Genomic DNA, 15,228 nt, shown 5'->3' on the forward strand with positions numbered 1-15,228 from the left:
ACAACTCTTCATAACCCCATTTGATGTTTTCTTAGAAAAGATACTGGAGTGGTCTGCCATTTCCTTTTCCAGCTCATTTACAGTTGAGGAAACTGAGGCACACCGCGTCAAGTGACTTCCCCAGAGGCCAGATTTGAGTTCAGGAAGATGAATCTTCCTAACTCCAGGGTTAGGGCTCTAGCCATTGTGTCACCTAGATGCCCCCTTCAAATGAGGTAACATGTAAAATGCTTTGCAAACCTTAAAGCTGCTATATAGGGGGCAGCTAGGTGGCACAGTGGATAAAGCACCAGCTTCTGGAGGACCTGAGTTCAAATTTGACCCCAGGCACTTCACACTTACTAGTTGTGTGACCCTGGGCAAGTCACTTAACCCTCATTGCCCCACAAAAAACAAACAAAAACAAACAAACAAAAACACACCTGCTTTATAAATGCTAGCTATCCCCATCATCACTCTGAGGTGTTTCCCAGCTCTAGATATGTGCTCCTCTGTAGTTGTTGGTTATCACCTTTTTGGAAGTCTATGCCCTTTGCATTAACAGAGTCACTGCTAGGACACCCAGCTCCTGGCATGATAAACAGAGCATTATATATATATTTGGTGGAGGGGGACAAACGAGGGAAGGAATGGGGAGAAAGAGGAGCCTCAGCATTGACTGTCTCCTGCTTTTGCAAATGAAACTTCTCAGCTGTGACCATGGGGCCTATGGCCCCTGACACTGCCAAGTGTTACCAGAGAAGGGCAGAGTCCTGCAGGAGTGAAGAATCGAGATCCCTCGGAAAGCTGATCTCTGGGCAAGAGAAGAGAAGCAGAAATGAATGTAGCCCAAATGAAAGCCCGGAGCAGCCTGATGCAGGAACCCACAGGAAAGGGACTTCCCCCACCCCCAACTAATTAGCCCAGGAGTTGCCTGGAGAAGCCCCAGCAATTTTCATCATACTAGCTAACACTTTATAAATTGGCCTTTTACTGCAGTAATTTACCGCGACGATGTTTGCAAAAGAAAGGTGGAGTGGCAATATGCTAAAAGCCCCTACCTTGCCATTGTGTTAAAATATGTTCGCTACATCGCAAACGCATTAAAGTCCCCCGGTTGGGTTGGAATATTAACAAGCAGCCCTCCCTTCCTGCGACTCCTGCTCATTGGGAAGCAGCCGGGGAATCTGCATTTGACCACGGGAGTTATAAATAGCCCTGGCTCTCTCCACCATCCTTTATGGGAAGCGGACTTAGAAGGGATGAGGTTGCGCTTCAAATAAATAAAATAATTATAGATTATCAGGCTTTATTTACCACAGTGGTGCTCTTGTGGCCATTAAACCCATCTTTACTGTTTGCGCTCGGCTGCCCTAAATAAATGACCCGATGATGTTGCATGATTTGTCAGGTAACGTGGAGCACTTAGCCAAAGGAAGGCTCGAGTTTCTCCATTTTGAAATATTGGCCAGGCCCTGAGAATTTCTTCACCAGCACCCTCTGTTTTGCCGATTTCATCCCTGGGGAGTTTCTGTGCTTTGGGGGCCTGGGAATCTGAAAATTGAGGATTTTTAGAAGAAAGGAAAAAGGAGAAGGGATCCCACACCTTTGATGAGTGAATGCAGTTTTTGTAGCGTTCCTCTGGCCCACTGCCAACCACCCACAGGAAATGTGAAGTCCCAGGGAAGGAACTCTGATGGACTTTTTTGCTTGGTGACTAAGGAAGTTGCTTTTCTACTCACCATATATCCAGGTTATGAGAATGTTAAAGAAATCTGAGTTTAAAAGGTCTCATAAACAACAGGGCAGTGGTGGGAGCAGAAAGTCAGGAGACAAATAGGAGAGAGACCGAGACAGAGACAGAGACACAGAGAGAGACAGAGACACAGAGATACAGACAGAGAGACAGAGAGGAAAGAGACACAGAGAGAGAAAGACAGAGACAGACAGAGGTAGAGAGAGAGAGAGAGAGAGAGAGAGAGAGAGAGAGAGAGAGAGAGAGAGAGAGAGAGAGAGAGAGAGAGAGAGAGGAAGAGAGAATTTCAAAGTTGGGAGGGATTTCTGCAGTTCTCTCTTATCTAATCCTTAGCCAAAAGAGATCCCACTATAACATTACCACCACAAATAGGCCATTCAGAATGTTTAAGGGAAGCAACAGTAGAAAGCTCTTAAAGATAATTATGTCATGAAATACTGTGTGACCCTGGGCAAGTCATTTCATTTCTTCTGAGTCTCGATTTCTTCCTCTGTCATATAAATGAGTTTTATTAGTTCCCTAAGGCTTCTTCCAACCTCTTACTCTACAGGTACAGGATTCGAGAGGGCTTAGGATATATAGACTACGCACCTGCTGAGAAAGGAAACGGACTCAGTGTGCAGACTGAGGCATATTTTGGGGAGATTTGGCCAATCTGGGAATTTATTCTGCTTGTAGAGCAACTAGGTGTCTCAGTGTATAGAGTGAGTGCCTGGAGTGGAGTCAGGAAAGACTTATCTTCATGAGTTCAGTCTAGCCTCAGACACTTCCTAGCGGTGTGACTCTGGGCAAGTCACTTCACCCTGTTTGCCTTAGTTTTCTCATCTGCAAAATAAGCTGGAGAAGGAAGATGGGAAGCCACTCCAATATTTTGCCAAAAACCAACCAAACCAACCCCAAATTGGGTCACAAAGAGTTGGACATGACTGAAATGCCTGAACAACAACAAAATACATGTTTGTAATGGGATTTTTGCTTTCTCTTGCTTTCTCAGTGAGGGAAAAGAAAAGGCAAAGTAGGAGGTTAAGAAGGCAACTCTTTGAAAAAAAATCCTGATTAAATAACAAAACAAAATGGGGCAGCTAGGTGGCACAGTGGATAAAGCACTGGCCTTGGATTCAAGAGGACCTGATTTCAAATCGGATCTCAGAAGTTTGACATTTACTAGCTATGTGACCCTGGGCAAGTCACTTAACCCTCATTGCCCCACAAAAAACCAAAACAAAACAAAAAACCCGACCCTATGGAGTTCAAGGACCAAGCCTCTGGCAGAACAAAGATAAAGTATGGAAAGTATCTGAGATGGGAATTAGCAGGCATGAACCAAGGTCTTGGCTTGGTCATACTGCTGTCTAGGCAGCTTTGGACAAGTCACTTCCCATCTCTGGGCTTCATCAACCTCATCAGCCAAATGGTCTCTGAGGTTCTCTCTGTAGAACCTCTGAGCCTCTGATGAGATGATCACAGGGGTTTCTTTCTTTTCTAACAGGCTGATTCTCTGGTTCTGTGAATCTGTGCTCGCGGTAAGGTTGTCACACACTCTTGGTAGATGATGTTAGTGATTCTAATGAGGATACAACATTTATTCAGGCTTTTGGTATTGTTTGATTCAAGTTAATTCGATTCAGCAACTATTTACGATAAAAATAGTAGCTAACATTTGTATGCCACTTTAAGGTTTGCAACATATTTTGTGTAGATGAACCCATTTGAGCCTCAAGTTCCCTTCGTTAAGCAGGTGCCATTATTATCCCCATTTTATAGATGAAGGAAACTCAAGCTGAGAGTTACTTGCACTGGGAACTCTTTGAGAGCAGGGACTCTCTCTTGCCTTTTGTTGTATCCCAAGTGTTATATAAATGCTGGCTGTTAGTATTTTGGGGGGCAGGCGTCTATCTGGTGATGGTATACATGGCAACATCTCCCCCATGCCCAGGGCTTAGGGTATATCCTGCACATATTGTGATGAAAAAAATGCTGGGTGAATTACAAACATGCCAGGCATATGTAAGGTATGATTATTGTTGATTGTATGTGTACATTTGGAAGCTAGGTGGCACAGGTGGATAGAGCACTGGCCCTGAAGTTGGGAGGATCTGAATTCAAATCTCACCTCAGACACTTACTAGCCCTGTGACCCTGGGCAAGTCACTTAACCCCAACTGCCTTAAACATCCAGGGCCACCTCCAGTCATCCTGATATCTAGATCTAGATCTAGATCTATCTCTTGCCACTGGACCCAGATGGCTCTGGAGGAGAGAATAAAGTTGGTGACCTTGCACAGGCCTCCCTCACTTAAATCCAATTCATTGCAAATCATGACATCACCCTGATGTCATGGTCCTCTTCAGGAATGAAGGACAAAAAACCAATCTGGAAGCAATATGGTATAGTGAAAAAGACACAGTGTATCTGGAGTCTGAGAATGGTGGTTCAACATCCTCACTCTATGTTACTTTGGGCAAGTTGCTTTAACTTTCTCGGCCTCAGTTTACTCATATGTAAAATAAAGGTACTAGGCAAGATGACGTGTAAGATAGCTTCTTTCTTCCAGATGTAAATCTGGGATCCCATGAGAATTTTGCCCAAATCGTCCAGGTTTGCTGCCAGAGATGTTAACTGAGGTTTATCACAATATTTATCTGGCAACTCTTCGGCTTAGTATTATAGATTTAGGCTGGAAGGATCATTCATTCATTCATTCATTCATTCATTCATTCAATTATTTATTTAGACTAGGGATCCTTTATTGCAACCATCTCATTTTTGTTGTCCCAAAGTGACTTTTCCAAAGTCACAAGGGTTGTAAGTGACAGAGTTTGTATTTGGACCCAAAGCCATAGAAATCTATTCAAACTTTTCTTCCCTGGAGGGTTCTGTAGGCATGTTCTAGGTGCCAGGTCACAAGATCAAAGGATTCTGGATTTAGAGTAGGAAAGGACCTTACAGGTCATCTAGACCAAAACTTCTTCAACTGTGGTTTGAAACCCCATCTGGGGTTGAGTAACTAAATGTTAGGGTAGCAAAAAATTTGGCAACAGTAAAAGGTTTTGTATGCCTATTTTTTATACCTCAATAATCGGGGTCATGTAAAAATTTCTTGGATGAAAAGGGGTTACGATTGGAAAAAAGTTTAAGAAGCTCTGATCTAGACAGGTTACCTCATCTTATAGATAATGAAATTGAGGCTTAGACAAACAAAATAACTTGTCTGAGGTCACAAGGCACTTTAAAGACCTAATGTTACAGATAAGGAAACTGAGGTTTAGACCAATGAAATGACCTTCCTGAAGTCATACAGGTAGTAAGCAATGGAGTTACGTTTTAAATTTTATTTCTTTTTTTTTCAGCAGGGCAATGAGGGTTAAATGACTTGCTCAGGGTCAAGTGTCTGAGGTCGGATTTGAACTCAGGTCCTCCTGAATCCAGGGCTGGTGCTTTATCCACTGCGCCACCTAGCTGCCCCATTAAATTTGATTTCAAATCCAGCACTCTCCATCACTTTTCATCTAAGATAGCACAGGCACTGATTTCAAAGAACCATTTGGGTTCAGAGCCAAGACCAGCAGGAAAGTATGTGAATGGTTTTTATCTTCCTGGCTGTGCCCTCTACCCCAGGTTGGCCTTAAGAAGAGAATAGAATGATCCATACCAGAAATCATCTAGGCTGATGAAATCATGGGTCTGATCAGTTACTCAGTCAATAAATATTTATTAAGCCCCTACTATGTGCCAGCACTGTTCTTAGTGCCAGGGATAAAAAGAAAGGCAAAAGACTGCCCCTGCCTTCAAGGAGTTCACAGTCTAACAGGGGAGACAATGCATGAGCAACTATGGACAAGCAAGCTATATACAGGATAAATTGGAGATGGCCAACAGAGAGTAGGGACTAGAATTATGGGAAATTGGAAAAAGTTTCTTGTAGTAGATGGGATATATTTGGGTTTTGAAGGAAGCCAGGGAGGCCAAGATGCAGAAATGAGGAGGAAGGGCATTCCACGCATGGAGGGCAGCCAGAAAAACTGCCTGGACTTTGGAGGTGAAGTATCTTGCTCAAGCAAGAAGGTCAATGTCACATGACCAAAGAGGGGGGAGGTATTGGGGAATAAGGTATAAGAAAGCTGGAAGGGTAAGTGGGTTAAAAAGGGTTGCTACCAGGGGGCAGCTAGATGGCGCAGTGGATAGAGCACTGGCCCTGGAGTCAGGAGGACCTGAGTTCAAATCCAGCCTCAGACATTTAACACTTGCTAGCTGTGTGACCCTGGGCAAGTCACTTAACCCCAATTGCCTCACCAAAAAAAAAAAAAAAAAAAAGAGTTGCTACCTTTTTGTCCAACCTTCTTAAAGGGGAAGAATCAACCAACAATTTCAATGTTCAGACAAAATGGGCACAGGAAGTTCAGGGGCTTTGGTGGCAGGATCTGACTACATAAAGCATGTGGTTTCTGGAAAGGTTCAAAGGATTGCTTAATTACACGTTAAAACCCACTCCATCCTATCTCCCCTGACCCACATTGTGTAATCAAGTCTCTCTCAGCACCTAAATATCACTGACATAAGTTCACGTCTGTCCATTTGTCTGGAGTGCATGCTAAATGAGGTTTTTTTTCCGCCCCTTCCTAGACCTGTGATTTCATTGGCATAGAGAGCTCTGAGTAAAAAGAGACTCCTTCTACTGATGGGGACCAGCAGCTTCTCTAAAAGTTACAGTCAGAGAGTTGTCTCAGATGGTCATAGGCCCACAGACATAAGGCCAGCTGGAGCTCAGTTCCTTCTGACACCAAGACAAGATTTCTATCCATGCCAACAAGCTGCCTCTTATGCTAAGGATTAGGGGAAAGAACTGGACTAGTTATTTCATTGGTTTAGGGAACACACAGGTGAAGAAATTCCCTTTACCTATTGTAGAGGTAGAAGATTGAGGGGTCACAGTGGATGGAGCACTAGATCTGGAGTCAGGAATACTTGAGTTCAAATGCATCCTCAGGCCTCAGACATTTACTAGTAATGTGACTCTGGGCAAGCCCCATAACTGCTCTTGGCCTCAATTTTGTTATCTATAATATGGGGATAACAACTCCCATCTTTGCAAACCTATATAGCACCATATAAATGCTAGCTGCTATCATCACCACCACCACCACCACCACCACCACCACCACCATCACTTCTTCTATAGGCAACTAGGTGGTACAGTGGATAGAGTGCTGGCCTAGAGTCAGGAAGACTCATCTTCATGAGTTCAAATCCAGCCTCAGACGCTTCTTAGCTGTGTGACTCTGGGCAAATCATTTAGCCCTCTTTGCCTTGGTTTCCTCATGTCTAAAATGATGTAGAGAAGGAAATGGCAAACCACTCCAATATCTTCACAAAGAAAACCCTAAATGGAGTCATAAAGAGTTGGACCCAACTCAAAATGACTGAAGAGCAACCTTCTCTAACAATTTATAGTCTTCTAGGGTTGTGTAGAACATTGAGAATTAAGTGATTTGCCCAAGATCACACAACCAGTCTAAGTCAAAGGCAGAACTCAAACCCATGTCTTCCTGGCTCCAAAGTCGGCTCCCTATCTATTACACCATGGCTGCCTCCTATGATAAGTAATACTCTTTCTAAAGATTAACCATCCTTCACACTCTAGCTCGTCAAATCCTATTCCATGAAACCTTCCCTGAAATTTTTAGTCCTCCTTGAGTTCTCCCTTTTCTGAACTCTCATGGCTCATTAGGTATAGACCTACCATCTATACTACAAAATTTAGCATTTAATTTTATTCTGTTATGTTCTTCACTGTTGCTTTATGTGCCTTCATCTTATAATGCTTTGGTCTTCCAAGTTACTTGAAGTAAATGTTGTTACTGTTGTTTTTGTGTTGTTTAAGTCATATCTGACTCTTCATGACCCCATTGGGGTTTTCTTGGCATAGATACTGCAGTGGTTTGCCATTTCCTTCTCCAGCTCATTTGACAAATGAGGAAGCTGAGGCAGAGTGAAGTGACTTGTCCAGGGTCATACTGCTAGCAAGTATCTGAGTTTGGATTTGAACTCACAAAGACCAGTGTTCCTGGCCAGGAACTCTATCCACTGTGCCACCTAGCTGCCCTTGCTGAGCACATAGAAGGTACTTAATAAATACTGACTATTCATACAGTTTAAGGTGACACTTTTTTGGGGTGGGGCAATGAGGGTTAAGTGACTCGCCCAGGGTCACACAGCTAGTAAGTGTCAAGTGTCTGAGGTCGGATTTGAACTCAGGTCTTCCTGAATCAAGGGCCGGTGCTTTATTCACTGTACCACCTAGCTGCCCCCTAAGGTGACACTTTTTTAGACTAACTGAAGGTCATTTATGAATAACCACTGGTCAGCTGACCACCTTTGAGAACCCCTGCTCTACCTAACCTTTTGCTAGGAAAGATCTACACTTAAGAGTGGCAATGTCTCAAGTAGGGGGCCTCCTCTTTGTATCTGATCTTGGTTTGAAATGCTTGTTTCTGTCACTGAAGTCGGGCATGATGTGTCTGGTTCACACCCTGACTAATCTCTAACACCCTCTCAACTATAGTGCCAACAAAACAAGAGCTGAGTGTGGAATAAAGAGTCACTTGGGACCAGAACATTAGAGTATAATTGGGGAATACTTAACTTTGTCCTAAATTGATTTCCTCTGTAGTGCTATGTACTTTATGCATTAAAAAAAACCTTATCAGAAGAAAGGATCCATAGACTTCATTAGAATGCCAGAGGGGTCCATAACATACACAAAAAGGTTAAGAACTCTCATCCCAGAGCAAAAAGATTCCTAAGCCCTAGATAACAGAACACCCATTGCAAACCAAAAAGCTATGCCCTATAATTCCCAAGTAACATGAAGGTCCTCTGGTCTAAATAGTCCTAGGAAAGATGTTTTCTCAGGAAGCAAAATTATATTTGCTTCCTTATATTTTATTTTATTTTTGACTTCTAATTTTTTTTGTTTGTTTGTTTTTGTTTTTGGTGGGGCAATGACGGTTGAGTGACTTGCCCAGGATCACACAGCTGGTAAGTGTCAAGTGTCTGAGGTTACATTTGAACTCAGGTCTTCCTAAATCCAGGGCCAGTGCTTTTATCTACTGTGCCACCTAGCTGCCCCAAATTCTGAATTAGTCTAGGGTTTTTTGTTTGTTTGTTTGGGGTTCTTTTGCGAGGCAATGAGGGTTAAGTGACTTGTCCAGGGTCACACAGCTAGTAAGTGTCAAGTGTCTAAGGCCAGATTTGAACTCAGGTCCTCCTGAATCCAGGGCCAGTGCTTTATCCACTGTACCACCTAGCTGCCCTTTACTCCTAATTTGTAAGAACTCCTTTTTAACCCCTAATATTGTTGGTACAAATGCTAAAATTTACTTTTTTTTCCCTCAGAGCTCATGCTTCTCTGTAATCATGTTAGCATGGGTCTGAAAATAAATCCCCCACTTCAGATCCTTACTGGCCTGTCAGATTGCCTGGAGTAAGTAATTTATTCTCTACCAGCCTCAGTTTCCCCATTATATTTATAATGGTGATAAGAACAGCACCTATCTCATACTGTTGTTGTGAGGATCAATGAAATAACATAAGCAATGGATTTTGCAAACCTTAAGGTACAATATAGATGTCAGTTATTAGTAAAATGTAATGATTATAATGATTACATCTATAATGGAATATTAATATATAATTTATAATTGTATATATTTTCTTATATATAATTTATCAGGTTAAAGTTAAAGTTACTAGGTGCTTAGAAGCAATGTCTCGAGCGGAAAGAAGAGTATATATACCTCAACTCTGCTACTTAACTATTTGACCTTCAGCCAATCACTTCCCTGACCTATATGTTAGGGGAAGCCCTTCCCTCACCTGTTTAAGAAGGAACTGACTAAGATGTTTTTTATGTTGTTGTTCAGTCGTGTCCCACTCTTCCTGACCCCATTTAGGATTGTCTTGGTACAGATACTGGGGTGGTTTGCTATTTCCTTCTCCAGCCAACAGGGTAAAATGACTTGCCCAGAGTCACATAGCTAATAAGTGTGTGAGGTCACATTTGAACTCAGGTCTTCTTGACTCCAGGCCCAGGTTCCATCCATTGTACCACATAGATCACCCGTAACGTCTCTTCTCTCTCAAAACCCAATAAAATAGCTTGTGAATTCCCATGCCGTTTGAACAAGATGACACACAAGTCAGCCTCTTAGGCTAAGCTAGAACAGCTTAAACTATCACAACAAACAGGATTAGAATCAGAGTTTCTGTTATCATAGAACAACGGCCACACCCTGGGCAATGTCCCAACTCATCACAAGCAGAATTCAATGCCACAGAAATCCCAATACAACTCACAGTCTGGACCTCTATTTTGACATGATTTTACATGTTAGGTCAGCCCCAAGGCCATCCTTCCCTTAACAACAGCAGTCACAAGGCTTAGGAGAGGTGAGGTCATTATAGAGATGATTTAGGCAAGAAACATCTTTTACTGCTGATAATTTAGGCTTTGAGCCCAAATTCTCCAAGTAGACAGTCTGCGGCCATCAACATATAAGAAATTGCTCATCTTCCCATTTCACTGTACCTGAGACAAGGAATCTTTACAAACAGCATTTTCCTTTGTAAGTAGAGGTTCTGATCTTTAAAATATCAGCAGTTCTATCTTTCAGTCATTGTTTTCCCCCTCAAGTTGCTCCAAAGCAGTGGTTTTAAAAGTATGGTCTGAGAACTCATGGATTTATGAGGTCAAAACCATTTTCATAATAATACTAAGACATTTTCTGCCCATTAAAATACCGCCCCCTTTCCAACAACATATCTGTGTGGGACTGGATTTTCTTCACATGCTTTAACCAAAACAATATATTTTAACAGATTGAATACAAAGCAGTTATGATCATCCAGCTGTCTTCTATTAGACATTAGATATGCAAAAAAATACCCTTCTCAATTTTTTTTGTTGCTTTGGAAAATAGTTATTTCTCATAAAAGTATTTTATTTATGTTAATATGTGGGCTTTATTGTTATTTTGAAGTAAATTTGTAAATATTTTAAAATTTTATCAGTTTCAATTTCCAACATGGCAAATACCACTAGGTATAATCCATATAAATAAAAATTCTTTCAGAGCCTCAATAATTTTTTTTAATTTATGGAAGTTTACTCTTTCTTTTTTTTTTTTCTTTTTGCAAGGCAAGGAAGGTTAAGTGGCTTGCCCAGGGTCACACAGCTTCTAAGTGTCAAGTGTCTGAGGCCACATTTGAACTCAGGTCCTCTTGAATCCAGGGCTGGTGCTTTATCCACTGTGCCACCCAGTTGCCCCAGCCTCAATACTTTTTAAAAGTGAAAGTGGGGGGGCAGCTAGGTGGTACAGTGGATAGAGCACCAGCCCTGGATTCAGGAGGACCTGAGTTCAAATGTGGCCTCAGACACTTGACACTTACTAGCTGTGAGACCCTGGGCAAGTCACTTAACCTATGTTGCCCACCAAAAAAAAAAAAAAGTGAAAAGGGACCCTGAAATCAAATTGTTTGAGAACTGACTCCAAAGACCTAGAAAGTCACCCTTTCTCCTAAATTCATTTACTCTGAAGAATTTGTTGAATTTCAAGTTGAGGTCCAAGGAGACTGAATGACGAAATGTCCAAGGTCATCCAGATGAAGTAAATGGCTGAGCTAGGATTAGAATTCAAGTCTCCTGGTTTCAGTCCAGGGCTCCTGCCATTAAATAGTACCTCCACCTTCCCTACAGCTATAATTATTCTTCTCTGTATCCTCTCTATCTAGTGTTTTCTCCTCCTTTAGACCTTAGGAAAACATAAATGTCAACTAAAAATTTATGGAGAAGTCAGGAAAAAACTTACATATGTACATACATACATACAACCTTTAGGCCCATTTGCCCATCAAAACTCTAGGTTCATACAGATAGTATCCAATGATGGGAGAGGAGAGGGTCTGACCTCTTCTCTCTTTGGCTCACTGCCCCCAACTGGAATTGTTCTAGGAAAAATTCTCTCTCTGTATCCTATGGGCATAGCTTGGGTTAGGTTTCCCCAAATGCAGATAAAGGGGATCCCCAGTTCTTAAATAAGCATAAAGGTACAATCTGGGGATTGGGTATGAGGCAGCCTTTATTTCATCCTTTAGAAAAAGCAAAAGATGTGTGTGCATGTGTGTGTGTGTTCCCACTTAACACAGTTAGAATGCCAACTGGGGTTTGGGGAAGACTCCCTGGCTAATGTCCTGCATTTTAAATTAAAGGGCAGAAGACTTAGGAATTTTTGGTTGTGTTATAGAAATCTGAAAATAAATTCAACTGACGGATGACACAGGAATAATCAACAAAGCGATATGAATGTGCTGTCGGCAAAATAAACACAAGACTAAGTATCATCCTTGTACCATATTTCACAGTCTCTGAGATTGCACTTGGAACCCCGGACACAGCTTGCTGATGATGGCAAAATGCAGGAATAACCAAGAGCCTTAATACATTAAATGTTTGTTTTCCACCTAATGTTCTGAGAAGCAAATTTGAAATCTGAAAGTGACCAAACATGATTAAAGGTATAATGATTAACTTCCAAAAGGTAACTAAAGGTTATTTTGCACGGATATCCAAGCAAATTCTGCCTACCTAACATTAACTTGAAATCTGCTATATTATTTGCTCCTTCTTAAGAGACTTAGGCTTGAAAGAGGCCGTCTGGCCTTAAGACCTCATTTTTCAGACAAGGAAAACTAATAAATGTTTGTTGAATTTTTAGATGAGGCCCAGAGGTTAAGTGATTTGTCTAAGTTCACACAGAAAAAGTAAGCAGAAAAAATTGGTTAAATACTTAGGCATTCTAACTCTAGGTTTCTACCCACTCCTCTAACATTTTAGATACTCTCCCATTTGGACCCTCTTTATTTAGTATCTTCTCATCCTTTGAAACCAAGGCAGAAAACATATTCTCTTTTCTGGGTTCTCAATTTCCATTCTGCAAAATGAGAGGGAGCAGAAGGTTCAGACCAGATGATCTCTAAGGTCTTCTCCCAGCTCCATCGATTCTACTTTGTTCAGTTGTTTTCAGTCATGTCCAACTCTTTGTGACCCCATTTGGGGTTTTCTTGGCACAGATACTGATTGAAGTGGCTTGCCATTAGTTCTTCTCCAGGTCATTTTACAAATGAAGAAACTGAGGCAGAGATATGCAACTTGCCCTGGGTCACAAAGATAGGGTGCCACGTAGATGCCCATGATTCTATAGCTAATGTCTAATGTGTGACTTCTAGTATAGTGGAAAGAATATCAAAGTTAGAGGGCTGAACCTTCCTGAGGGTGGGAATTGCATTCCATCTTCCTCGTATTATACCACAACACTAAACAAAGGGCCTGGCAAAGATTAGTTATTTTTTTAAAATATGCCAGAATGTTGGACCTTTGAATGAATAAATGAATGAAAAAATATTAAGCATTTACTTCATTTCTTTTCTTTTTGTTTGTTTTTCAGGGCAATGAGGGTTAAGTGACTTGCCCAGGGTCACACAGCTAGTAAGTGTCAAGGGTTTGATGCTGGATTTGAACTCAGGTCCTCCTGAATTGAGGGCCACGGCTTTATCCACTGTACCACCTAGCTGTCCCCCATTTATTACATTTCAAGCAGGGCAGGTAGGTGGCAAAGTGGATAGAGCACTGGGCTTGGAATCAGGAAGACTCATCTTCCTGTGTTCAAATCTGGCCTCAAACACTTCCTAGCTGTGTGACCCTGGGCAAGTCGGTTCACCCTGTTTGCCTCAGTTTCCTCATCTACAAAATGAGCTGAGAAGGAAATGGCAAACCGCTCCAGTATCTTTACTTAGAAAACCCCAAATGGGATCATGAAGAGTTGGACAGAATGGAACAACAAAAATGTTCCAAGCACTGTGCTAATTTCTGGGGATAGAAATAGAAGCTTGTATACTAATTGAGGGAGATAATACATATAAAAGGGTAGGTGGTAAGGTCACTAGTGTGCCCTGGAAGGTTGGATGACAATGCCTGGGGGTCTAGAGGATATAGTGACGGGGAGATGGGAAGCGCCAGTAATCCCCCCATCTTATCAGGAAGATTACAGATGGTGAGTTTCTGTTCCTTGAAGCGGTGAGGAGACATGTCCACCCTTCAAGGGGGTTGGGGCTAGAGGTGCCTATCCTACCACCATTGGGAGAGAGCTGAGGGTTGGAGTGTAGAGGGGACTCTAGGTTTCCTTCAAGAGCTAGGAATGGGAAAGGGGGGGGGAAGAGAACATTGGCAGGAAGTTTTCTGAGGGAAGGGTATCCTGATAAACTTACCAGATAAGATCTAGGCTGGGAAAGCTGTATGAAGCAGGGGAGTCCCAATACCCTCCAATGCCAGGGGGAAAGAGACAAAAAAAGAGAATTACTTGGGCAAGACCTTATAGCTAGTTGGTAGTCAAGCCTGGATAAAAACCCAGATTTCACAAACCCCATTCATCACACAATGTCACCTCTTTAATTTATTGGTCATCCTCAGCCCTTATTTAGTTTTAAATAACAATAAATCAGTGGAGGAAAAGAAAAGCTATACTCTTCCTGGAGCAGTCCTATTTAGACGATATTTTGTCTAAATGAGCTGAGTAGGGGGCAGCTAGGTGGCACAGTGGATAAAGCACGAGCCCTGGATTCAGGAAGACCTGAGTTCAAATCCAGCCCTAGACAACTGACACTTACTAGCTGTATGGCCCTGGGCAAGTCATTTAACCCTCATTGCCCTGCAAAAAAAGAAAAAGTTATATTATATTATATTATATTATATTATATTATATTATATTATATTATATTATATTATATTATATTATATTATATTATATTATATGAGCTGGATGGCAGAGACTGTCTATGGTACACTAGGCTTCAGCTAGTTTTTAAAATATGTCTATTACTCCAAGTAGCTTTTAACATGCTTGGAAATATTCTTCCAGGTTTTAAAAAAAAATGTGCACACCAAGATGAGAAGCGTAAATCAGTCCAGAGAAGCCTGCAGTGGTGTCCTTGAAATCCCGTTGAAGGAGAAATGAAGACATTGTCATTTTCTGCTATTGTCCACGGATTCCCATAATTGCTTGGTGTGAGAACCTGGCTACATGTCCAGGCCCATCCATCACCCTGGGCATCATGCGGTAGATAGGCAAATGTCAGGAACTCTTCATTTCACCTCGTTAGCAGTTCCAAAATGACAATGTCATAATAATGAGGGGGCTTAAAATACCAACATTTACGTCAGCTCAGAATTTCTGAGAAGGACAAATGTTGCACATGTTAAGAGAAACTAAACTACTCTGCCAGTAAATAATAAAAAATAACAAAAATTCAAACATAATTAAACTTTTTTTTTTTTAAGGATTAGAAGGAAGAAGTTAAATTAACGAGGGGTCAGAGTACTGGACTGGGAGTTAGGAAGATCTAAGGAAATTCTGTGATCCTGGATAAATCACTTAATCTC

The 15,228-nt window shown here is 41.6% G+C and overlaps 1 protein-coding gene across 1 annotated transcript in view; it reads right to left on the minus strand.

Annotated features, from left to right (window-relative positions):
* FAM20C (FAM20C golgi associated secretory pathway kinase) overlaps positions 1-15,228 on the minus strand; it is a 153,357-nt gene that overhangs the window by 101,478 nt on the left and 36,651 nt on the right. The window lies entirely within an intron of this gene.

This window comes from Dromiciops gliroides, chromosome 1 (genome assembly GCF_019393635.1).
Source record: "Dromiciops gliroides isolate mDroGli1 chromosome 1, mDroGli1.pri, whole genome shotgun sequence".
NCBI classification, from domain to species: domain Eukaryota; kingdom Metazoa; phylum Chordata; class Mammalia; order Microbiotheria; family Microbiotheriidae; genus Dromiciops; species Dromiciops gliroides.